At 39.4% G+C, this 26,923-nt stretch overlaps 2 protein-coding genes across 2 annotated transcripts in view; one reads left to right on the forward strand and one right to left on the reverse strand.

The window, feature by feature from the left end:
* LOC133651771 (adhesion G protein-coupled receptor L1-like) overlaps nucleotides 1-26,923 on the forward strand; it is a 1,026,396-nt gene that overhangs the window by 327,532 nt on the left and 671,941 nt on the right. The gene's annotated exons all lie outside the window — the stretch shown is intronic.
* The window catches only part of LOC133651774 (adhesion G protein-coupled receptor L1-like), a 309,731-nt gene that overhangs the window by 224,423 nt on the left and 58,385 nt on the right, over nucleotides 1-26,923 (reverse strand). The window contains exon 3 of the mRNA XM_062049891.1: nucleotides 18,682-18,726. The gene's annotated coding sequence lies outside the window, so the exon portion shown is untranslated. The remainder of the gene's footprint in view (nucleotides 1-18,681; nucleotides 18,727-26,923) is intronic.

Here is a 26,923-nt window from a genome sequence, read left to right on the forward strand (position 1 = left end):
CGAGTAATTTGCATAATTTACTACAATGATTTGATTTTCTCTAAAAAGGCTCAAAAAATGTATACTTACTAATGAATAATAACAGTTTTGTTTTAAACGTCCATCCATTCATCCATTTTACAATATAATTACAACACTTTATGTACATATTTATATACAGATTTGAACAATAAGTTATTCACTGAAATATATTTATTAATTGTGGTTCTTACAAAAAATATATCTTATAAAATATAAAAGCTAAAATGTCTCATAAAGCTCTGCCCCTTTAATTAGTGCATACTAAATAATTAAACTTTAGCCTACTACTACAACCATATTATTTACCAGCAACATAAAGTGAAACAGAGGCAGAGGTGTCCTGCCACAGTCAGTAACAAATAAACAGAAAACAGTAGTGGTGGTAGATAGACACAGAGCTTCTTTAAACATCTGATCCACTGAACAAAGAGCTCCAAAAATCAGTTTTACTCCCTACACTTAACCATGTGTTTCCTACTACCTGCAGACTTTGCACCCTTTGTTATATACACATGTTGTGTTTCTAATACAAATACATTTAATAAAGTCAAATACAAATAAGGCAACAAGAGAAGTATCCTACACTTCTCTTTTGTAAAATAAATCTGAACTGCCGATATGGGAATCTACATCAACTATATCAGTGGTCCCCAACCACCGGGCCGCGGAAGAAATAAAAAAAAAAATATATATATATATATATATTTTTTAATTTTTTTAAATTAATTAAATCAACATAAAAAACACAATATATACATATTGTGTATGTGTATGTGAAAATAGATCAATACAGTCTGCAGGGATACAGTCCGTAAGCACACATGATTGTATTTCTTTATGGAAAAAAAAAAAAAAAAAAAAAATCCCCCCCCCCCCCATCACACCCCCCCCCCCCCCCATCCCCCCGGTCCATGGGACAAATTTTCAAGCGTTGACCGGTCCCCAGCTACAAAAAGGTTGGGGACCACTGAACTATATGATTTGCCTGAGAAGGTGGAGAGGATCAAAAAAAAAAAAAAAAAAAAAAAAAAAAAAATTTAAATTTATAATTATTATTATTATTTTTATTTTTTTTATTTGTGGCGGACGTAATTCTTTTGTGGCGGGCCGCCACAAATAAATGAATGTGTGGGAAACACTGGCTTTTTACTGTCAACTGAGTTTAGTTTTTTTAATGATTTCTGCTGGTGGTTTGCCTCCGCATTTTTTCACCGCAAAAAATGTGCCCGGGCTCAAAAGAGGTGGAAAACCACTGAACTATACTATGTACCTGACACTATTAGTCTTTCATTTACCACAAAGGTCACACGGTTGCCTGTATTGGTCATTCGGCTGAAGACTGTACAGGTAGTTTATGTATAATTGATCGTTTATTGACTGAACTGCTCGTTTAACAGACAGATAATTGCATTGTTCAGCTGACCGTATCGGTCAGTTTGTTGACTGCATTCACCGTTTAGTTAACTGTATTGCTTATTTATGTACCGTATTTTCCGGACTATAAGGCGCACTTAAAATCCTCAAAACTCGACAGTGCGCCTTATAACCTAATGTACGGAATAGTTCTGGTTTTGCTTACTGACCCTCAAAACTATTTTCTTTGGTACATGGTGTGACCAGTAGATGGCAGTCACACATAAGAGATATGTGTTGACTGCAATATGATGGCAGTCACACATAAGAGATACGTGTAGACTGCAATATGACTCAAGTAAACAACGCCAACATTGTATATGTTCCATTGAAAATATAGAACATTACACACAGCGCTCAAAAATAAAACAACATTTTTTAGTTCGACTTTGGTAAGCTATGAAGTCCAGTCCATAGTGGATCTAACATAATATTGTGAGAGTCCAGTCCATAGTGGATCTAACATAATAGTGTGAGAGTCCAGTCCATAGTGGATCTAACATAATAGTGTGAGAGTCCAGTCCATAGTGGATCTAACATAATAGTGTGACAGTCCAGTCCATAGTGGATCTAACATAATAGTGTGAGAGTCCAGTCCATAGTGGATCTAACATAATAGTGTGAGAGTCCAGTCCATAGTGGATCTAACATAATAGTGTGAGAGTCCAGTCCATAGTGGATCTAACATAATAGTGAGAGTCCACTCCATAGTGGATCTAACATAATAGTGTGAGAGTCCAGTCCATAGTGGATCTAACATAATAGTGTGAGAGTCCAGTCCATAGTGGATCTAACATAATGGTGTGAGAGTCTAGTCCATAGTGGATCTAACATAATATTGTGAAAGTCCAGTCCATAGTGGATCTAACATAATAGTGAGAGTCCAGTCCATAGTGGATCTAACATAATAGTGTGAGAGTCCAGTCCATAGTGGATCTAACATAATAGTGTGAGAGTCCAGTCCATAGTGGATCTAACATGATAGTGTGAGAGTCCAGTCCATAGTGGATCTAACATAATAGTGTGAGAGTCCAGTCCATAGTGGATCTAACATAATAGTGTGAGAGTCCAGTCCATAGTGGATCTAACATAATAGTGTGAGAGTCCAGTCCATAGTGGATCTAACATAATAGTGTGAGAGTCCAGTCCATAGTGGATCTAACATAATAGTGAGAGTCCACTCCATAGTGGATCTAACATAATAGTGTGAGAGTCCAGTCCATAGTGGATCTAACATAATAGTGTGAGAGTCCAGTCCATAGTGGATCTAACATAATGGTGTGAGAGTCTAGTCCATAGTGGATCTAACATAATATTGTGAAAGTCCAGTCCATAGTGGATCTAACATAATAGTGAGAGTCCAGTCCATAGTGGATCTAACATAATAGTGTGAGAGTCCAGTCCATAGTGGATCTAACATAATAGTGTGAGAGTCCAGTCCATAGTGGATCTAACATGATAGTGTGAGAGTCCAGTCCATAGTGGATCTAACATAATAGTGTGAGAGTCCAGTCCATAGTGGATCTAACATAACAGTGTGAGAGTCCAGTCCATAGTGGATCTAACATAATAGTGTGAGAGTCCAGTCCATAGTGGATCTAACATAATAGTGTGAGAGTCCAGTCCATAGTGGATCTAACATAATAATGTAAAAGTCCAGTCCATAGTGGATCTAACATAATAGTGTGAGAGTCCAGTCCATAGTGGATCTAACATAATAGTGAGAGAGTCCAGTCCATAGTGGATCTAACATAATAGTGAGAGTCCAGTTCATAGTGGATCTAACATAATAGTGTGAGAGTCCAGTCTATAGTGGATCTAACATAATTGTGTGAGAGTACAGTCCATAGTGGATCTAACATAATAGTGGGAGTCCAGTCCATAGTGGATCTAACATAATAGTGTGAGAGTCCAGTCCATAGTGGATCTAACATTATAGTGAGAGTCCAGTTTGTAGTGGATGCAACATAATAGTGAGAGTCCAGTCCATAGTGGATCTAACATAATAGTGAGAGTCCAGTTTGTAGTGGATCCAACATAATAGTGAGAGTCCAGTCCATAGTGGATCCAACATAATAGTGTGAGAGTCCAGTCCATAGTGGATCCAACATAATAGTGTGAGAGTCCAGTCCATAGTGGATCTAACATAATATTGTGAGAGTCCAGTCCATTGTGGATCTAACATAATAGTGTGAGAGTCCAGTCCATAGTGGATCTAACATAATAGTGAGAGTCCAGTCCATAGTGGATCTAACATTATAGTGAGAGTCCAGTTTGTAATGGATCCAACATAATAGTGAGAGTCCAGTCCATAGTGGATCTAACATAATAGTGTGAGAGTCCAGTCCATAGTGGATCTAACATAATAGTGAGAGTCCAGTTTGTAGTGGATCCAACATAATAGTGAGAGTCCAGTCCATAGTGGATCTAACATAATAGTGTGAGAGTCCAGTCCATAGTGGATCTAACATAATAGTGTGAGAGTCCAGTCCATAGTGGATCTAACATAGTAGTGAGAGTCTGGTGTGGATGAACTTGACTGGCCTGCACAGAGTCCTGACCTGACCCAGATGAATTAGAACGGAGACTGAGAGCCAGGCCTTCAGTGTGCGACCTCACCAATGCGCTTTTGGAAGAACGGTGGAAAATTCCTATAAACACACACTCTGCAACCTTGTGGACAGCCTTCCCAGACGAGTTGAAGCTGTAATAGCTGCAAAAGGTGTCATATTGAACCCTATGGGTTAGGAATGGGATGACACTTTAAATTAATATGTGAGTCAAGGCGCTTTTGGCTATATAGTGTATGTTTTCATGAAGTTTGCATACATATTTGTCAGCCATGCTTTGTGTGACGTCTACAAGGAGCGATCATGATAGCTCCACACATTCATACTGATACATTTATCTTTTCCCTTTCCGTCTCAAATACATCTATACACCCTCAGTCTCCCGTCTCTGGGGGGGGTCCAAGTACATGGACACAGTTGTGGTCTCGGCGGAGCCTCCTGTTTCAAGTGACCTTTCCCTGGCTTTATTCCGGTAGTCTCGGGCGTCTGGTCACTCGGAATCGCCGCCCCCGTCGGCCATTGTTGGCTTTATAAAAAAAAAGGGCCGGTCGAGGGGGGAGAGGGGAGGCAAAGAGCTTGGGAAGGCAGAGGCATCAATATATGCTCACATTCCTCCCAGGTCCTTCTTTATCTTACAAACCCCGTTTCCATATGAGGTGGGAAATTGTGTTAGATATAAATATAAACGGAATACAATGATTTGCAAATCATTTTCAACCCATATTCAGTTGAATGCACTACAAAGACAACATATTTCATGTTCAAACTTTGCAAATAATCATTAAAGGCCTACTGAAAGCCACTACTAGCGACCACGCAGTCTGATAGTTTATATATCAATGATGAAATCTTAACATTATAACACATGCCAATACGGCCGGGTTAACTTATAAAGTGACATTTTAAATTTGCCGCTAAACTTCCGGTTCGAAACGCCTCTGAGGATGACGTATGCGCGTGACGTAGACCGGCGAACACGGGTATGCCTTCCACATTGAAGCCAATACGAAAAAGCCCTGTTTTCATTTCATAATTCCACAGTATTCTGGACATCTGTGTTCGTGAATCTGTTTCAATCATGTTCATTGCATTATGGAGAAGGAAGCTGAGCAAGCAAAGAAGAAAGTTGTCGGTGCGAAATGGACGTATTTTTCGAACGTAGTCAGCAACAACAGTACACAGCCGGCGCTTCTTTGTTTACATTCCCGAAAGATGCAGTCAAGATGGAAGAACTCGGATAACAGAGACTCTAACCAGGAGGACTTTTGACTTCGATACACAGACGCCTGTAGAGAACTGGGACAACACAGACTCTTACCAGGATTACTTTGATTTGGATGACAAAGACGCAGACGTGCTACTGTGAGTATGCAGCTTTGGCTTCTAAACATTTGATCGCTTGACCGTATGTGCGCAACTTTTTTTTGCGTATGTACGTAACTTTTTTTAAATATATAAGCTTTATGAACCTTGGGTTAGGTGAACGGTCTTTTGGGCTGAGTGATTGTGTGTGTTGATCAGGTGTTTGAATTGTATTGGCGCGTTCTATGGAGCTAGGAGCTAGCATAGGAGCTAGGAGCTAGCATAACAAACACGCAGGTGTTTTTATGCAGGATTAATTTGTGGCATATTAAATATAAGCCTGGTTGTGTTGTGGCTAATAGAGTATATATATGTCTTGTGTTTATTTACTGTTGTAGTCATTCCCAGCTGAATATCAGGTCACCCCCGGCTCTCACAGCATCTTCCCTATCTGAATAGCTTCAACTCCCCACTAGTCCTTCACTTGCACTTTCCTCATCCACAAATCTTTCATCCTCGCTCAAATTAATGGGGAAATTGTCGCTTTCTCGGTCCGAATCTCTCTCACTTCATGCGGCCATCATTGTAAACAATAGGGAACTTTGCGTATATGTTCAACTGACTACGTCACGCTACTTCCGGTAGGGGCAAGCCTTTTTTTTTATCAGATACCAAAAGTTGCAATCTTTATCGTCGTTGTTCTCTACTAAATCCTTTCAGCAAAAATATGGCAATATCGCGAAATGATCAAGTATGACACATAGAATAGATCTGCTATCCCCGTTTAAATTTAAAAAATTCATTTCAGTAGGCCTTTAAACAACCTCTTAAACTGGATCATGTCCGTACAATTTTTAACTTCTCTACTTAATCCATTCCATAATTTAATTCCACATACTGTTATGCTAAAAGTTTTAAGTGTTGTACGTGCATATAAATGTTTGAAATTATTTTTTCCTCTAAGGTTATATTTCTCCTCTTTAGTTGAGAAGAAATGTTGTACATTCTTTGCTAGCAGGTTATAGATTGCTTTGTACATCATTTTAGCTGTTTGCAATTTTACCAAATCACCAAACTTTAATATTTTTGACTTAATAAATAAAGGGTTTGTATGTTCTCTATATCCAACATTATGTATTATTCTAACTGATCTTTTTTGTAACATGGTTAACGAATGTAGCGCACATTTGTAGTTATTTCCCCATATTCTGCACAATAAGTCAGATATGGTAACACTAGTGAGCAGTAGAGAATATGAAGTGATTTTTGGCCCAGGACATTTTCCATGGGAAACAGGTCTGGACTGCAGGCGGGCCAGGAAAGTACCCGCACTCTTTTTTTTTTACGTGCTGAATGTGGCTTGGCATTGTCTTGCTGAAATAAGCAGGGGCGTCCATGAAGAAGACGGCAGCATATGTTGTTCCAAAAGCTGTATGTACCTTTCAGCATTAATGGTGCCTTCACAGATGTGTAAGTTACCCATGCTTTGGGCACTAATGCACCCCCATACCATCACAGATGCTTACTTGTGAACATTGCGTCGATAACAGTCTGGATGGTTCGCTTCCCCTTCGAATATTTCCAAAAACAATTTGAAATGTGGACTCGTCAGACCACAGAACACTTTTCCACTTTGCATGAGTCCATCTTAGATGATCTCGGGCCCAGAGAAGCCGGCGGCGTTTCTGGGTGTTGTTGATAAATGGCTTTGGCTTTGCATAGTAGAGCTGTAACTTGCACTTACAGATGTAGCGACCAACTGTATGTAGTGACAGTGGTTTTCTGAAGTGTTCCTGAGCCCATGTGGTGATATCCTTTAGAGATTGATGTCGGTTTTTGATACAGTGCCGTCTGAGGGATGGAAGGTCACGGTCATTCAATGTTGGTTTCCGGCCATGCCGCTTACGTGCAGTGATTTCTCCAGATTCTATGAACACAAATTCCCAACTCATATGGAAACGGGGTTTGTATTTCCACTAGAGATGTAAATGCGTTAAAATGTAATATCGGAAATTATCGATATCGTTTTTTTTATTATCAGTATCGTTTTTTTTTTTGGTTTTTTTATTAAATCCCCATAAAAAACACAAGATACACTTACAATTAGTGCACCAACCCAAAAAACCTCCCTCCCCCATTTACACTCATTCACACAAAAGGGTTGTTTCTTTCTGTTATTAATATTCTGCTTCCTACATTATATATCAATATATATCAATACAGTCTGCAAGGAATACAGTCCGTAAGCACACATGATTGTGCGTGCTGCTGCTCCACTAATAATACTAACCTTTAACAGTTAATTTGACAAATTTTCATTCATTACTAGTTTCTATGTAACTGTTTTTATATTGTTTTACATTCTTTTTTATTCAAGAAAATGTTTTTAATTTATTTATCTTATTTGATTCATTTTTTAAAAAAGTACCTTATCTTCACCATACCTGGTTGTCCAAATTAGGCATAATAATGTGTTAATTCCACGACTGTATATATCTAAGGCTGCAGCTAACGATTATTTTTCTATCGATTAATCTATAGATAATTTTTTCGATTAATCGGTTAATCTATAGATTATTTTTTTTCGATTAATCTATAGATTATTTTTCCTTTTACCGATTATTTTTTTATTCAAAATGAAGATGAAAAAATAAATGTAGGCCCGTTTTTTCAAAAGGCATGGCTTTTATTTACAAAAAAAAAGAAGTATGGCCACTCAGTCAACATTGACAACAACATGACTAAATATTCTGTAACAATGGAAACATTTAAAACTTTTAACATTTAACAAAATTAAAAGTAGCTTATTTGCTTTTTGATGTGCAAATATAAAAGTCAACATCCAGTGCAAATCTTAATATTCTGCAATAGTATAAGCATTTCAAAAGTAAAAGTATTGCTTATTTTGCTTTAAAATGTGCAAAAATAAAGATAAACATCCAATACAAAAAAGTGCAAAACGAAATATTCTGTAACAACAGTGTAAACATTTCAACAAAAGTGAAAGTATTGCTTACTTGCTCAAATGTGCAAAAATAAAGATAAACATCCAATACAAAAAAGTGCCAATCTAAATATTCTGGAGCACGGTAAACATTAAGTATTGCGTTTAAAATGTGCAAAATAAACATCCAGTCCAACACAGTACACAATAACCAATTCTACTCATTCCAGTGAGTGTCTAACAGTTAGAGTTAGAGTTAGAGTTAGAGTTTGAGTTTATTTCGAACATGCAAGCATACAACATGATACATCACAATTTCCAGTTTCTCTTTTCAACATGTTCGAAAAGGAGTAGGAAGAAGCAGAGCTTATTTAATTCTACCCCTTTTCTTTACATAACAGTTGCTGAAACTTTTTTATTCACTTCCTGTTCTCAATTTATTCACAATAAACTCCTTAGGTAATCACAATAAAAATAAATAAATAAATAATAGTAAGAATTTAATAATAATAATTGGCGAAGAAAGTCATATTTCATATGATGAGATAAGTAAGATTACTTTAAGAATGAATGGATGAATGGATGAAATAAATTGAAAATGTTTGTCATGGTTCTTTTTCTTTGTACTTTGTAAACACTTTAAGTTTGAAGAGTTTCTTGAAGTGGATCATATTAGTACATTGTTTGATTGCTTTGCTTAATCCATTCCATAATTTAATTCCACATACTGATATACTGAAGGTCTTAAGTGTTGTACGTGCGTACAAATGTTTTAAATTACATTTTTCTCTAAGATTATATTTCTCCTCTTTTGTTGAGAAGAATTGTTGTATATTCTTGGCTAGCAGGTTATAGTTTGCTTTGTGCATCATTTTAGCTGTTTGCAAATTCACTATGTGGTGGAATTTCAGTATCTTTGATTCAAAGATTTGAATCAGTTGTAATGAAGAAAGGTTAGCATGTCTACATGCTCTGGTTCTTTTCTTGTTACACCCCCGTACCGAACCGAAAGCCCCGTACCGAAACGGTTCAATACAAAACACGTACCGTTACACCCCTAGCAGATACAAATGACACATGCATGTTTTTGTGTAATGATGACAACGTATGCTCGCGCGGACGATTGACTAGTTGATGGTTTTCTTTTCAAATGTTCGTTCATAGCCGTCGTGCTGCTATGATAGGCCATTTCCGCTCGACACAGTGTGCATACAACAACATTATTAGGCCGTTTATTGAAATACTCCCACACTTTTGACCACTTTTGGCATGCTTTTTCGCCCCTCGCTCGCAACGCTCGCATCGTCTTCTTTGATCGTCTGCTTTGCGCTTCGCCATGACGGTAGTGTGACGTCATTATGCGACGCGTCGACGCACAAAAACGGCGTCGACGTATTTACGTAACCGATGACGTGGACTACGTCGACGCGTCGTTTCAGCCTTATATATATATCGGTTGATATCGGTATCGGTAATTAAAGAGTTGGACAATATCGGCATATCGGATATCGGCAAAAAGCCATTATCGGACATCCCTAATTTCCACATTTGGTCATCACAACCCTGCTTGTTTGCTGGCATCAATAATAAAGGATCTTTGAAGGAGATGAGAATAACTCTGATCGGAGGGGCGGCCAATGAGAAGGAAGGTTAAAATGAAATCACTAAGTGCGTACGATCTCCTTAAAAGCACGACTAAATTATTCAGGTGAGTTCAACACAACAGGAAAAAAAATGCCTCTCTCTCTCTCTCTCCGTGGGGGCGAGAGAAGAGCGCCGCCGCCAATCTCCAATGCAAATAATCTCCCGCTGACTGACGGCGACGCTCCGTGGTGAAGCGAAACACTCTTAAAGACAAGCAAACACATGCAAATGAGCTGATTAGCCCAATATGCAAATGAGATGATTATTCATAGAAGGCATTAATATGTTAATTGACACGGCGGCGCGCTGCAGATTAATTCTATATATTATATATTAAGCATCTAATAATACGAGCCAGTGGATTCAGATGAAAAGATAAAAGACGACAATTAGCTGCCATTAGTGGGTTTCAGTTTTGGCTTCCCATTGAAGTGTCCAAAATGGAAGGGATGCTATTGTACTATAAAGTGAATAGAGAGCGTGAGAGCTGAAAGCAAAATGTGTATTGGTTGTTCAGGTGAGTGGAATGGCAGTTTAGTCGGTTGGAATGGTCTTTCAGTTCACCGTATTGATCAATGTTGGTCTTTCTGCAGACTGTAATGTAGTTCACTCAATGTACTCCTCATTTAGTAGATTGTATTGTTCTGTGCAGTGATTGTATTGTTGTTCACTTGACTGGTCGTTTGATTGAGTATTGGTTTTTACAGTCAACAGTATCGGTCGTTTAAAAGTGGTCGTAAAGTTGATTGTATCGGTAGTTTATTGGCTGTATTGTTCTTTTTGTTGACTGTTAGTTGTCCAGTTGACAGTATTGGTCGTTTGACTGCACGCTGGTCATTCAGTTGACAGTATCGGTTGTCTAATAAGCCGTAGTGATCATAAAAAGTTGATTGTATTGGTAGTTTATTGACTATCGTTCACTTCGTTGACTGTATTGGTCGTTTGACTGCACGCTGGTCATTCAGTTGACAGTATCGGTTGTTTAATAAGCCGTAGTGATCATAAAAAGTTGATTGTATTGGTAGTTTATTGACTGTATCGTTCACTTCGTTGACTGTATTGGTCGTTTGACTGCACGCTGGTCATTCAGTTGACAGTATCGGTTGTTTAATAAGCCGTAGTGATCATAAAAAGTTGATTGTATTGGTAGTTTATTGACTGTATCGTTCACTTCGTTGACTGTATTGGTCGTTTGACTGCACGCTGGTCATTCAGTTGACAGTATCGGTTGTTTAATAAGCCGTAGTGATCATAAAAAGTTGATTGTATTGGTAGTTTATTGACTGTATCGTTCACTTCGTTGACTGTATTGGTCGTTTGACTGCACGCTGGTCATTCAGTTGACAGTATCGGTTGTTTAATAAGCCGTAGTGATCATAAAAAGTTGATTGTATTGGTAGTTCATTGACTGTATCGTTCACTTCGTTGACTGTATTGGTCGTTTGACTGCTCATTGGTTGTTCTGTTGACAATATTGGTAGTGGTTGTTGATTGTATTGGTGGTTTATTGACTGTATTGGTGGTTTAATAGACCTTTTTGGTTGTTCAGGTGACAGTGTTGGTAGATGAATTTGCTTTAGTGATTGTTAAGTTGATGATATTGGTAGTTAATTGACCATATTGGTTGTTTATTGTCTTTATTGTTCTTTTCGTTGACTGTATTGGTTGTTCAGTTGACAGTATCGGTTGTTTAATAAGCCGTAGTGATCATAAAAGTTGATTGTATTTGTAGTTTATTGACTTCCCATTGTTCGCTTCGTTGACTGTATTGGTCGTGTGACTGCACGCTGGTTGTTCTGTTGACAATATTGGTAGTGGTAGTTGATTGTATTGGTAGTTTATTGACTGTATTGGTGGTTTATTGACTGCATTGGTGGTTTAATATACCTTTTTGGTTGTTCAGCTGACAGTGTTGGTAGATGAATTAGCTTTAGTGATCGTTAAGTTGATTATTTTAGTAGTTTATTGACGGTATTGGCGGTTTATTGACTGTGTTGGTGGTTTATTGACTGTATTGGTGGTTTATTGACTGTATTGGTGGTTTAATATACCTTTTTGGTTGTTCAGCTGACAGTGTTGGTAGATGAATTAGCTTTAGTGATGGTTAATTTCATTATATTAGTAGTTTATTGACTGTATTGGCGGTTTATTGACTGTGTTGGTGGTTTAATAGACCTTTTTGGTTGTTCAGCTGACAGTATTGGTAGATGAATTAGCTTTAGTGATCGTTAACTTGATTATATTAGTAGTTTATTGACTGTATTGGCGGTTTATTGACGTATTGGTGGTTTATTGACTGTATTGGTGGTTTATTGACTGTATTGGTGGTTTAATAGACCTTTTTGGTTGTTCAGCTGACAGTATTGGTAGATGAATTAGCTTTAGTGATCGTTAAGTTGATTATATTAGTAGTTTATTGACTGTATTGGCGGTTTATTGACGTATTGGTGGTTTATTGATTGTATTGGTGGTTTATGGACTGTATTGGCGGTTTATTGACTGTATTGGCGGTTTATTGACTGTATTGGTGGTTTATTGACTGTATTGGCGGTTTATTGACTGTATTGGTAGATGAATTAGCATCAGTGATCGTTAAGTTGTTTATAATACTAGTTCATTGACTGTATTGGTGGTTTTTGACGGTATTGGTGGTTTATTGACTGTACTGGTGGTTTATTGACTGTATTGGTGGTTTAATATACCTTTTTGGTTGTTCAGCTGACAGTGTTGGTAGATGAATTACTTTTAGTGATCGTTAAGTTGATTATATTAGTAGTTTATTGATTGCATTGGCGGTTTATTGACTGTATTAGTCGTTTTGTAGACCTTTTTCCATGTTCAGGAGTCTGCATTGTTCATCCTTTATCGACTGCATTAGTCATGTATTAAATGGTATTGTTTTGTTGAGGAGCCCCTATTGGTGGCTCAGGCAGCCGTACTAGAGATGCTATTGTAAGGTGAGTAGAGAGCGAGAGTTAAAAAGGAAAAATAAAGAAATATATGTCTGCATTTAAAAAGGAGGTGGTTGGTTCAATCTTCTAGCTGTAGGCTTTCTCATCCAGTTTATCTCTCCGCCCTCTGACCAGAGCAGGTCTCACGTTCCTGCCTCCTCCTCCTCCTTTTCAATCGATAGCTGGCCTCTGACTCAAGCCTGACTCACTAACCCTCGTGCACACCCTCTTTCTCTCAGGAACGTCTGGCTGTGTGTTTGACAGTTCTATGTGTGTGTGTGTGTGTGTGTGTGTGTGTGTGTGTGTGTGTGTGTGTGTGTGTGTGTGTGTGTGTGTGTGTGTGTGTGTGTGTGTGTGTGTGTGTGTGTGTGTGTGTGTGTGTGTGTGTTCTTGTATTTCTGCCCTTCTTGAGACATCAACAAGGAAAAGTACTTTCCATATGAGGACCGGTGAGCGAGTTAGGACCGAAATCATGGTTCCAATGCGGAAAAACAATTGCATCTAATAGAGAATGTCTCATTCGGTAAAATCTATCAAAAAGAGGGATTTTTCAAATTGACTGCATGTCAGTTTTAAAAGTGCTCCCCCTCTGGTCAACATATGAAATAACAAGTGTGTGTAAGAAATTGAAATGCACCCCCTTTGGCCAAAATTAATAACACAAATAAAATAAATATGAATATAGAGAGATACTGTAATAATGAAGTAAATAATGAAGATTAAAAACCAATTACAAACCAAACATAAGAAAAATAAAATAAAATAAAGTAGTCTTTTTCTCACAATGTGTCGACATTTTTCTCATAAAATTGGGAACAATTTCTCATAATCTTTCTGTTTCTGTAATGTTGCAATATTTTCTCGTAAAATTATAACTTTTTTATGTAAAATTATTACTTTTTTATGTAAAATTATTACTTATTAATGCACAATGGCGACATTTGTCATATAACATTCTGACTTTTATCACAATGTTGCCAATTTTTGTTGTTGTCCTTGTCAAATAGTGACATTTTTTGAGTAAAATTATGACTTGTATCATAATTTTGCCAAGTAAAATTCCGATTATTATTGTAATATCTCCACAATTTGAAAGTGTTCTTATAACATTGTGACTTTTGTCGAGTAAAATTACGACTATTTTCATAAAAATTGCCAAAGTGTTAAGAAAAATTGCGACTGTTACTGAGTAAAATCCCAACTTTCATCATAATATTGCACAAATGTTACGTTTTCCGTGTAAAATTTTGACTTCCGTCAAGTAAAATGACGAGTTTTATTATAATTGTTACGGCGGGGTTGCAGCTTACTGTGAGGTTTGTTCTCCCAGGATGCAAACGGACGACTCTGGACAGGACTTGCAGGTAGGAACATGATTTAATCGAAAATTAACCCTCAAAGAGGTTCAAAACAGAAAACAAACCGACGGAACAAGGTGCCGATCGCACCTGAAGCTAAGGCTACTACTAGCACAGACTAGAGATCACTAGCAGGGGCTAGGAGACAAGCAAAACTTACGTAACAGTAGTGTGACGCAAACAAAGAAGCCAGACCGACTGACTGGCAAAGGCAGGCTTAAATAATGTCTCTTGATTACAAACAGGTGCGCGTCCCGAACACAAGAGGCAGGTGAAACCGGGCGGAAACAACAAATTGTTGCGTCCCAGCAGATCTTCCTCCCAGAGAAATTAAGTTGTGCTGGCTGCTCCCAAGTTCTTTTGATGACACATAAACTGAGTTCAATTTGACCACCAGACAGAATAGGTATTTTGTGATTTATTTTCAAAGCTTTGAAAATAAACGTGAGACCAATCCAGTACAGAAGCGTTCACTAGCGCAGCTAAGATCGATCTCCCCCCCCTACACCAGCGTTGCCCTCTCTCCTCTGTCTCTCGCCCCCACCTTACAGAAATGACTACAGATGTCCATTGTATCCGTTATCTCAAGCCGGCCCGAGAAGGGAGCAGGGAGGACTCTTCTCTGCCTCCTGCATTCCAGACCATACCGTACACTTTAAAGACTCAAAAGAGAACAAAATGGAGCTGTTTTGCAATACGACCACGAAACTAAAGAAGTAACACTTAAACATGGATATATGTAATTATCCACTTCCGTCAGTAGCCATGGTAACAAACTCAGAGGTGCATAAACAGGAACTAAAGGAGTCCAAAACTAACAGAAAACACAAGTGACTCGAAAAACTTAGGCTATGATCCGGACAGCGGATCATAACAATAATCCTGCCAAAAAAAATGTATTGTGAAATTGTGACCTTCTTCTTGTGAAATTCCAACTCAATTTTCACAACAATCTTGTTTATATTTGCATAGCATGTATATATTATTAATGTTGTAAATACACATCTTTATATATCTAGAAAGGCTGGTCCTAAAGAGGGAGGCATTTTTCTCAGGTCTCAAGAAGGTAACAAATACAAGACTGTGTGTGTGTGTTTTACCAAGGCTTGATTTGGCAGCGCTAGTGTGTGTGTTGCATCTTGTGCGTCTGCCAGCTTCATTCTTCCAAACCTCCAGGCCTAGAAGTCACGGCTGTGAGCAAAGCGATTGATTTGTCCTACACCTACGCACCAACAATTAACTACACCCGGCTCAATTAGACACACGCTGAAGACCAGTCTTTACCTTGACCTGTTCAGCCAGTGTCCAAGGTGTGGAAAGTGATGAGGTGAGATACTAGTAGGGTAACAAAAAGACCTCTGACTCCGGTTGTATTGAACCTATATATATTGTATATTATAGGAACAACCACAACACTTTAATAAACCAACTATTGAATAAATACTCTTATTAATGTGCAAATCAACAAACTCAGTACCGTATTTTCCAGACATTAGGGCGCACCGGATTATAAGGTGCATTAAAGGAGTCATATTATTATTATTATTCCATCCATCCATCCATCTTCTTCCGCTTATCCGAGGTCGGGTCGCGGGGGTAGCAGCCTAAGCAGGGAAGCCCAGACTTTCCTCTCCCCATCCACTTCGTCCAGCTCCTCCCGGGGGATCCTGAGGCATTCCCAGGCCAGCCGGGAGACATAGTCTTCCCAACGTGTCCTGGGTCTTCCCCGTGGCCTCCTACCGGTCGGACGTGCCCTAAACACCTCCCTAGGGAGGCGTTCGGGTGGCATCCTGACCAGATGCCCGAACCACCTCATCTGGCTCCTCTCCATGTGGAGGAGCAGCGGCTTTACTTTGAGCTCCCCCCGGATGGCAGAGCTTCTCACCCTATCTCTAAGGGAGAGCCTCGCCACCCGGCGGAGGAAACTCATTTCGGCGGCCTGTACCCGTGATCTTGTCCTTCCGGTCATAACCCAAAGCTCATGACCTCAGGTGAGGATGAGAACGTAGATCGACCGGTAAATTGAGAGCTTTGCCTTCCGGCTCAGCTCCTTCTTCACCACAACGGATCGATACAGCGTCCGCATTACTGAAGACGCCGCACCGATCTGCCTGTCGATCTCACCATCCACTCTTCCCTCACTCGTGAACAAGACTCCGAGGTACTTGAACTCCTCCACTTGGGGCAGGGTCTCCTCCCCAACCCGGAGATGGCACTCCACCCTTTTCCGGGCGAGAACCATGGATTCGGACTTGGAGGTGCTGATTCTCATCCCAGTCGCTTCACACTCAGCTGCGAACCGATCCAGCGAGAGCTGAAGATCCTGGCCGGATGAAGCCATCAGGACCACATCATCCGCAAAAAGCAGAGACCTAATCCTGCAGCCACCAAACCGGATCCCCTCAACGCCTTGACTGCGCCTAGAAATTCTGTCCATAAAAGTAATGAACAGAATGGGTGACAAAGGGCAGCCTTGGCGGAGTCCAACCCTCACTGGAAACGTGTCCGACTTACTGCCGGCAATGCGGACCAAGCTCTGACACTGATCATACAGGGAGCGGACCGCCACAATCAGACAGTCCGATACCCCATACTCTCTGAGCACTCCCCACAGGACCTCCCGAGGGACACGGTCGAATGCCTTCTCCAAGTCCACAAAGCACATGTAGACTGGTTGGGCAAACTCCCATGCACCCTCAAGGACCCTGCCGAGAGTATAGAGCTGGTCCACAGTTTCACGACCAGGACGAAAACCACACTGTTCCTCCTGAATCCGAGGTTCGACTATCCGGCGTAGCCTCCTCTCCAGTACACCCGAATAAACCTTACCGGGTTATTATTATTATTTTCTAAATGTAAAAGACTTCCTTGTAGCGTGCAAGGACGGGAGTGGAAGAAGTGTCAAAAGTTGGCACTGACGGTTTTAATGGCGTTCAGACTTTACTTCAATCAATAACGGAGCAGCATCTCCTCATCCGTGGCTCACTAGTGCAACAACAACACCCGAAATGTGTCCCATGAAAAAACGTCCGACCGGAACTCTCTAATAACTAAAGTTCCTCGGGTGATTAATGTAAACTCACTACACCGGTATGTTTTAGTGCTTTCATGGTGAGTTTACTGACAGATATAAGTAAGAACTTTACACTACTTTGTATTAAGAATGGCAACAGTGGAGGATGAATGTCACATAACAAGAAGATAGAGAAAAACAAGAAGCTTATCGACTATGGCGTGGTCACAAACTACAAAGGCGGACGCACGCAAATTTTCAGGGCTTATGCAGATCCCAAATACAGATCAGCAGGTACCAGAAGGTAAGAAAAGTTGCTTTTGCATAATATTGCGAAACAAAACTCCAGATAATATGTCTTACCTTATACACACACCATAATAATACTCCTATGTTGAAGCACAGTACAATCCATCAAGCGGTGTGGCTTCATAGCTTACCAAAGTCGTACTGTAATGTAATGTTCTATATTTTCAATGGAACATATAAAATGTTGGTGTTGTTTACTTGAGTCATATTGCCATCATATTGCAGTTTACACTTATCCCTTATGTTTGACTGGTCACACTTATTACACCATGTACCAAATAAAATAGCATTGAGGTGGGTAAGCCCAACCCAAATTAATTCTTACATTAAGCGCACCGGGTTATAAGGTGCACTGTCCAGTTTTGAGAAAAAAAAAAGATTTTAAGTTTGTCTTATAGTCCGGAAAATACAGTAATTATTTTCGGAGTGCATATATTCCGTATACGTAACCAAAAGTCTGCATGCACATGTGCAATCACTAATTGTGCATTTCAAGCATTACGTCGAGTCTCCTGTGCACTAGGGGAACAAATCAGATAAATCGGGTAACATGATGGGGCGCTTCATAAAACTACTTTACAACATACACACGCCCAAAACAGCGAAGCTTACCAGCTTCAGCACCATGGAAAGCAACTGTCATTTTGAAGTCCATCAAACGCGCTGCCCTTCCCGCCCCTCCTGAAGCTCCGCCTCTGGAGTCCTGTGCTCAGGGACCCTCCTCTGCAAAAGCTGGCCAATCACAGCTCTTAATCCATGCTAGAATTTTCGGGAGATGCACGTCAAGGTCTACAGGAAGTTAGGCAGCCCACGTCGCTCACACTAGCTATGTGGCGCGACAACATAGTTTAGCCTTTTAACTGCACTTGTTGGGGAATGTTGCTTATCATTCACAATCCCCATGCAAGACAAAAAAAAACCATGATTTTCCTTTTTTAATGTATTCTAAGTCGCAGAATACAGGGTGGCTAACAAAGCAGCTAATTAGAGTACACTAGTCAGCCTGTAAAGTCCGTAGAAAAACATCCAAAAAATGCCAAAAATACTCCATGTACATCTCGTGACCCGACTTTTAACCAAGGATTAGTGATATTCTTATTATAATCACTAATGCAGACAAACTAATTCTAGATTAAAATTAAATCATGCCTCTCACCTGGACAGTAGAAGGGTGTGGCCATAAACCGAGAAGTTGGTCAACCTGGAGATGGCGACAAAGAAACAAAATAATGCTTAATTACAGCCACTTTATTTGTTATTTTTTATAGACATATCATCAGTCGGCGGTGGAAGTGAGAGCAGACATCGAACAGTAAGTGATTGTTCTATTCATCAAAGTTTTATTGCAGACCCCAACGTCCAAGTAAACATACAATCACATACAGTACATGAAACAAACAAAAGACAGTATAAAAGGCATTATCAAATAATACTAAAAACAGTGCTTGTGCATATTCCGTAAAAGGCATCTAATAAATAAATACAAACAGCAAGAAAAAAAAGAAAAAAAATATATATATATATACATATATATATACATATATATATATATATATATATATATATATACATATATATATATATACATATATATATATATATATATATATATATATATATACATATATATATATATATATATATATATATATATATATATATACATATACATATATATATATATAAATATATATATATACATATATATATATATATATATATATATACATACATATATATACATATATACATACATATATATATATATATACATACATATATATATATATATATATATATATATATATATACATACATATATATATATATATATATATATATATATATATATACATACATATATATATATATATATATATATATATATATACATACATATATATATATACATACATATATATATATACATACATATATATATATACATACATATATATATATACATACATATATATATATATATACATATATATATATATACATACATATATATATATACATACATATATATATATATATATACATACATATGTATACATACATATATATATACATACATATACATACATACATACATACATACATACATACATACATACATACATACATACATACATACATACATACATACATACATACATACATACATACATACATATATATATATATATATATATATATATATATTTATATATATATGTGTGTATAGAGTCCAGTCCATAGTGGATCTAACATAATAGTGAGAGTCCAGTCCATAGTGGATCTAACATAATAGTGAGAGTCCAGTCCATAGTGGATCTAACATAATAGTGAGAGTCCAGTCCATAGTGGATCTAACATAATAGTGAGAGTCCAGTCCATAGTGGGGCCAACAGGAAACCATCCCGAGCGGAGACGGGTCAGCAGTGCAGATATGTCCCCAACCGATCCAACCCGGGTCCCGACTCTGGACAGCCAGCACTTCAAAATGAAAGAATTTTAAGTGCGCCTTATAGTCCGGAAAATACGGTAGTTGTGATTTTAGGCTAAAAACAGCAAAAATAGAAATATTGTAGGTGGTGTTGCTAGAAAGGTTTCCAGGATTCCGGGCACGAGGACGCCCGCTAACTGCAGTGACTGACAGCTCTGTTAATCCTAACCTGATGAATATTTCAAGACTCCGGTGCACGCCTGCGCCAATGACTCGCACGCCGACCCGAGCCGGACTCTGTGGAAAGTCTCCCGACTTCCACGCCCCGCGAGCTCAGTGCCCCAGCAACAGGGGGTCACGGGAGAGCGGCGACTGTCACCACACCTCCACTTCTGCACCTCCTCCGTGGCGGGAAGGAGGATCTTAAAAAAGCAGCCTTGTGAATATTTCATCATGCCTTGAGCGACTTGTGGAATATGGCAGGTTCGGCCGCCGTCACACTTGCGATGCGGCGCTGCAACGCACAGCTTGCCTTACACCATTTTGTCACGGCGGCGCTAACTGCATTCATGGAAAATCCCAGAGTCAGGATTATAGCGTATTGGGGGGAGGGTGGATTGTTTGGATTGTGATTAGGAAAAGCATTTAAATCCATCCTTGTTCCCGACTGGCGCTTATCTGATCACAACCCCCCTCAACCCCCCACCCACCCAGTCCGCAGCATCAGGATTTAATATCAAACCCAGGCCATAAGCCGTGTTCAATAGGCATGACCAGGATAAACATCAGCGCCGGCACGCGACGTATCGCACACCCTGGTCCACATGGGGGAGCCTCAGCTAGAACCCCTCATGGAAAAAAAACGGTTATACAAAAAGGCACCACAGCAACAAGAGGAAACCATCCATCCATCTTCTTCCGCTTATCCGAGGTCGGGTTGCGGGGGCAGCAGCCTAAGCAGGGAAGCCCAGACTTCCCTCTCCACAGCCACTTCATCCACATCCTCCCGGGGGATCCCGAGGCGTTCCCAGGCCAGCCGGGAGACATAGTCTTCTCAACGTGTCCTGGGTCTTCCCCGTGGCCTCCTACCGGTCGGACGTGCCCTAAACACCTCCCTAGGGAGGCATTCGGGTGGCATCCTGACCAGATGCCCGAACCACCTCATCTGGCTCCTCTCCATGTGGAGGAGCAGCGGCTTTACTTTGAGCTCCCCCCGGATGACAGAGCTTTTCACCCTATCTCTAAGGGAGAGACCCACCACCCGGCGGAGGAAACTCATTTCGGCCGCTTGTACCAGTGATCTTGTCCTTTCGGTCATAACCCAAAGCTCATGACCATAGGTGAGGATGGGAACGTAGATCGACCGGTAAATTGAGAGATTTGCCTTCCGGCTCAGCTCCTTCTTCACCACAACGGATCGATACAGCGCCCGCATTACTGAAGACGCCGCACCGATCCGCCTGTCGATCTCACCATCCACTCTTCTCTCACTCGTGAACAAGACTCCGAGGTACTTGAACTCCTCCACTTGGGGCAGGGTCTCCTCCGCAACCCGGAGATGGCACTCCACCCTTTTCCGGGCGAGAACCATGGACTCTGACTTGGAGGTGCTGATTCTCATCCCAGTCGCTTCACACTCAGCTGCGATCCGATCCAGTGAGATTCTGAAGATCCTGGCCAGATGAAGCCATCAGGACCACATCATCTGCAAAAAGCAGAGACCTAATCCTGCAGCCACCAAACCGGATCCCCTCAACGACCTGACTGCGCCTAGAAATTCCGTCCATAAAAGTTATGAACAGAATCGGTGACAAAGGGCAGCCTTGGCGGAGTCCTACCCTCACTGGAAACGGGTCCGACTTACTGCCGGCAATGCGGACCAAGCTCTGAAACTGACCATACAGGGAGCGGACCGCCACAATCAGACAGTCCGAAACCCCATACTCTCTGAGAACTCCCCACAGGACTTCCCGAGGGACACGGTCGAATGCCTTCTCCAAGTCCACAAAGCACATGTAGACTGGTTGGGCAAACTCCCATGCACCCTCAAGGACCCTTCCGAGAGTATAGAGCTGGTCCACAGTTCCACAACCAGGACGAAAACCACACTGTTCCTCCTGAATCCGAGGTTCGACTATCCGGCGTAGCCTCCTCTCCAGTACACCTGAATAGACCTTACCGGGAAGGCTGAGGAGTGTGATCCCACCATAGTTAGAAACCAGGGGAATTAATAATAATCGTCGTCAGGCGATCACTCGAAACGAGTACGATTGTCCTCCTGTTGGTGGCATCGCCTTCAGGAGGACGCCTGTGCGTGGAATCTTTTAAAGTGGGGAGACTGGTGCACAGACAGCCACTACGCTGTCCTAGGCAAAGAGAAGGCCAGGGTCCAATGGCATGGAGACCCAGACAATTGGGGGCCCAACTTTGCTGCAGCCTTCTTCCGCCTTTGTGGAGCTTCTATGCAACCATCGTCAGCCCACTCCGCCGTTGAGGTCTTTTCCGACGAGGGAGACGCGCAGACTCTCAACGTCACTTCTTGGCTGTGGGGAGCTGTAGCCGGTGGCAAGGGGAAACCCGGGACGACCGGCACCTCCTCACAGCTGCAGGAGGCTGCCGGAGCTCCGGTCTCTGAACCCTTTGATGATATTACGGAGCGTAGATGGTGAAATCCCTAAATTCCTTGCAATAGCTGCTTGAGAAATGTCGTTCTTCAACAATCTGCTCAGGCATTTGTTGACAAAGTGGTGACCCTCACCCCCGTCCTTGTTTGTGAACGACTGAGCATTTCACGGGAGATGCTTTTACACCCAATCATGGCACCCACCCGTTCCCAATTAGCCCGTTCACCTGTGGGATGTTCCAAATAAGTCTCTGATGAGCATTCCTCAACTTTCTCAGTCTTTTTTTGCCACTTGTGCCAGGTTTTTTGAAACATTTTGCAGGCATCAAATTCCAAATGAGTTAATATTTGCATAAAATAGCAAAGTTTACCAGTGTGAACATGAAATATCTTGTCTTTGCAGTCTATTCAATTGAATATAAGTTGAAAAGGATTTGTTGTATTCTCTTTTTATTTACCATTTACACAACGTGACAACTTCACTGCTTTTTGGGGTTTGTACAAGCAAAGATTAATTTTAGATGCAAGCCAATATCATCCGATAATTTAGTGTTTTTGCTGATGGACTAATAACCGTAATCATTAATATCCACTATACATATTTAAAAATTGGCCTTTTTAGCAATCAAAAGTCAAAAATCAAATCAAATCAACTTTATTAATAAAGCACATTTAAAATTTACCACAGGGGTAGCCAAAGTGCTGTACAATGGGCAGGTTAAAAATAATACGAGAACCGAGCAAACACAACACAACACAAACAGAACACGATAAAAAGTAAATAAATAAAACATAAAAACAGGTTCACAGCAGGTGTATTATGGGGCGCCATTGCAGGATGGATATCACTCAGTGTTAAAAGCCATGGAATAAAAGTATGTTTTTAAGAGACATTTAAAAACAGGAAGAGAGGAGGCTTGTCTAACACTCCGAGGTAGGTCTTTCCAGAGCTTGGGAGCAGCAGCAGCGAAAGCTCTGTCACCTCTAAGCTTCAGCCTTGTGTCCGGGACCGTCAGTAGCAAAAAAAAAAAAAAAAAAAGCAAGTCATTTGTAGAAAACAACAACAAGAAGGGCAAATCCTGCAAAAAGGAAACTCTAATATAACAGCTTGTTGGGAAAAACAACAACAACAACATTCTGGCAAGCAGCTAAAGGCCCCGCAGTGTTGCCATCACCTTCCACGTAAGAGAACAGGGGAGAGCCCAGCTCACACACACACCTTTCACACACCTTTCACACTGGGCGTGCCTGCAACACCCACAAAAACAATCCCCGCAGCAAAAGCCAGCAGAGAGACAGCCTGCAGGTGCGTGAGGTGTGACTTTCTACTCTTTTCTTCACGGCCTCCACATCATCACAAATGTGTGCACTCGCCCAATAGGAATTGTCTATTTTGACTCAAACAAACTCTTTAAATGCATTTATAAAAGTTCCTGGCAGACATTATGACGGATGAGAGAAGAATCACAATCAATGTCAACGCTGCCGTCTTTGGGAATAATTGTCACCATTCGTCATCTCCTTGACATGTTTCTTCCTCCTCAGAAATGTTGCATTATTATCTTTTTACTTGCTGACACAGCAACATTCTGTGAGTGGCACATGTTTGCATGGACATTTGTTGCTAGGCAGAATACAAAAAGTGCAATCATGATCATGCAATATTTAAAGTGAAGTGTGAATTGTATTTATATAGCGCTTTTCTCGAGTGACTCAAAGCACTTTACATGGTGAAAGCCAATATCTGAGTTAGATTTTTGAAGCAGTGTGGGTGGCACTGGGAGCAGGTGGGTAAAGTGTCTTGGCCAAGGACACGACGGCAGTGACTAGGTTGGCAGAAGCGGGGATCGAACCTGGAACCCTCAAGTTGCTGGCACGGCCACTCTACCGACCGAGTATACCGCCCCACAAAACAAAATGAATGTCCTTAAATGAAAAATTTTAAATGGAACAAGAAAATGACTCACAATATTCACATTAATTTGGTAAGATATCAATTCCCTAAATTCTCTATGACCATCTACTTTTTTTTTAAACTTTTTTTTTTTACCTCTATAACATCTACTTTTTTTTTTTACACATTGTTTTTACCTCTATAACATCTACTTCTTTTTTTCCCCCTTTTTTTTACCTCTATAACCATCTTTTTTTTTAACACTTTTTTTTACCTCTATAACATGTACTTTTTTTTACACTTTTTTTTACCTCTATAACATCTACTTTTTTTTGTTATCTTTTTTTTTACCTCTATAGCCATCTACTTTTTTTACACTTTCTTTTACCTCTATAACATCTACTTTTTTGTTCACACTTTTTTTGAACCTCTATAACCATCTACTTTTTTGTTTTTTTACACTTTTTTTTTTAATGTTTTTTTTTACCTCTATAACCATCTACTTTTTTTACACTTTTTTTACCTCTATAACCATCTCCTTTTTTTTTTTACACTTTTTTTTTTTTTTTTTACCTCTATAACCATCTACTTTTTTTTTACACTTTTTTTTACCTCTATAACCCTCTACTTTTTTTTTTGTACACTTTTTTTTTTTACCTCTAACCATCTACTTTTTTTTACACTTTCTTTACCTCTATAACATCTACTTTTTTGTTTACACTTTTTTTTAACCTCTATAACCATCTACTTTTTTGGGTTTTTTTTACACTTTTTTTAAAATGTTTTTTTTTACCTCTATAACCATCTACTTTTTTTACACTTTTTTTCACCTCTATAACCATCTCCTTTTCTTTTTTTTTACACTTTTTGTTTGTTTTTTTTACCTCTATAATCATCTACTTTTTTTTGCACTTTTTTTTACCTCTATAACCACCTACTTTTTTTTTTACACTTTTTTAAAAAGGACAACTGAACATTTGTGCAATATGATAAAAGTTGGAATTTTACTCAATAACAGTCGCAATTTTACAAAAAAGGCTTAAAATGTTGGCAATTTTATGAAAACAGTCATAATTTTACGCGACAAAAGTCACAATTTTATAACAAAACTTACATTTTTTTGCAATATTATAATAATAATCGGAATTTTACTTGGCAAAATTATGACAAAAGTCATCATTTGACTCAAAAAATGTCACTATTTTACAAGAACAACAAAAAAATGGGCAATATTGTGATAAGTCAGATTTTTATATGACAAATGTCACCATTTTGCATTAAAAAATAATTTATATAAAAAAATAATAATTTTACGAGAATATTGCAATATTACAGAAACGGAAAGAATATGAAAAATTGTTCTCAATTTTATAAGAAAAAAGTTGACACATTGTGAGAAAAAGACTGCTTTTATTTATTTATTTATTGTTTTTTTAATCTTCATTATTTACTTCAAGTTATTACAGTATGTCTCTATATACATATTTATATATTTTTTTAAATACAATTTGTTCAAAGGGGGCACATTTCAATTTATTACACACACACACTTGTTAATTTATATGTTGACCAGAGGGGGAGCACTTTTAAAGCGACACACAGTATATTTGAAAAATCCCTCCTTTTTGGGACCGCCCTCATTTTGATAGATGTCACCAGCAGGGGTGCAAATGAGATCTCTATCTCTTTACTTTTGTATGCACATTAAGTCAACAAAAAAATCCTGACTTTGGAGCAATGTTCACGGACTCTAGTATTTGGCTCTCTCAGATGCAATGGTTTTCCATATTGGGACTGTAGTAGAATTTCTGACCTTTGAGCTATATTTCGTGTCTATCAAGAATGTCTGCTTGTTTCATTTCTCTTCTATTCTATACCATTGAAGGACCAGATGTTGGACAAAGTTGAATATGGAGTCGCTCTGACCTTTCTACAAAATGTTTTGATTGTCTAAGCATGACTAAGGGATTCAAGGATGTTGCAAAACAAACATGTCGGAAACAACGGGACCTTGGGGCATGGGGAAACAGATCAAATGGCCAAGTGACAAGGGCTGAAGAAGATTGCTTGATTCTTGTGTCCTCCGGAGGACATTTGTTTGTCTGCATGGACAGCTCAATCCAACGTTGCACTTTTGACTATGGGTAAATAAACTTTTTGTACTAAACTCACTTTTGTTGCTGTTTAAGCTTCCGACAATCCACCACAGCAGTGGTCCCCAACCTTTGTGTAGCTGCGGACCGGTCAAGCATTTTGGGGGGGGGGGGGGGGGGGTATTTACATTTTTTTTTATATATATATTTTTTTCCATAAATAAATACAATCATGTGTGCTTACGGACTGTATCCCTGCAGACTGTATTGATCTATATTGATATATAATGTATATATTGTGTTTTTTATGTTGATTTCATTAAAAAAAAAATAAATAAAAATTTTTTTTTTTTTTAA

Source organism: Entelurus aequoreus, linkage group LG06 (assembly GCF_033978785.1).
Source record: "Entelurus aequoreus isolate RoL-2023_Sb linkage group LG06, RoL_Eaeq_v1.1, whole genome shotgun sequence".
NCBI classification, from domain to species: Eukaryota; Metazoa; Chordata; class Actinopteri; order Syngnathiformes; family Syngnathidae; genus Entelurus; species Entelurus aequoreus.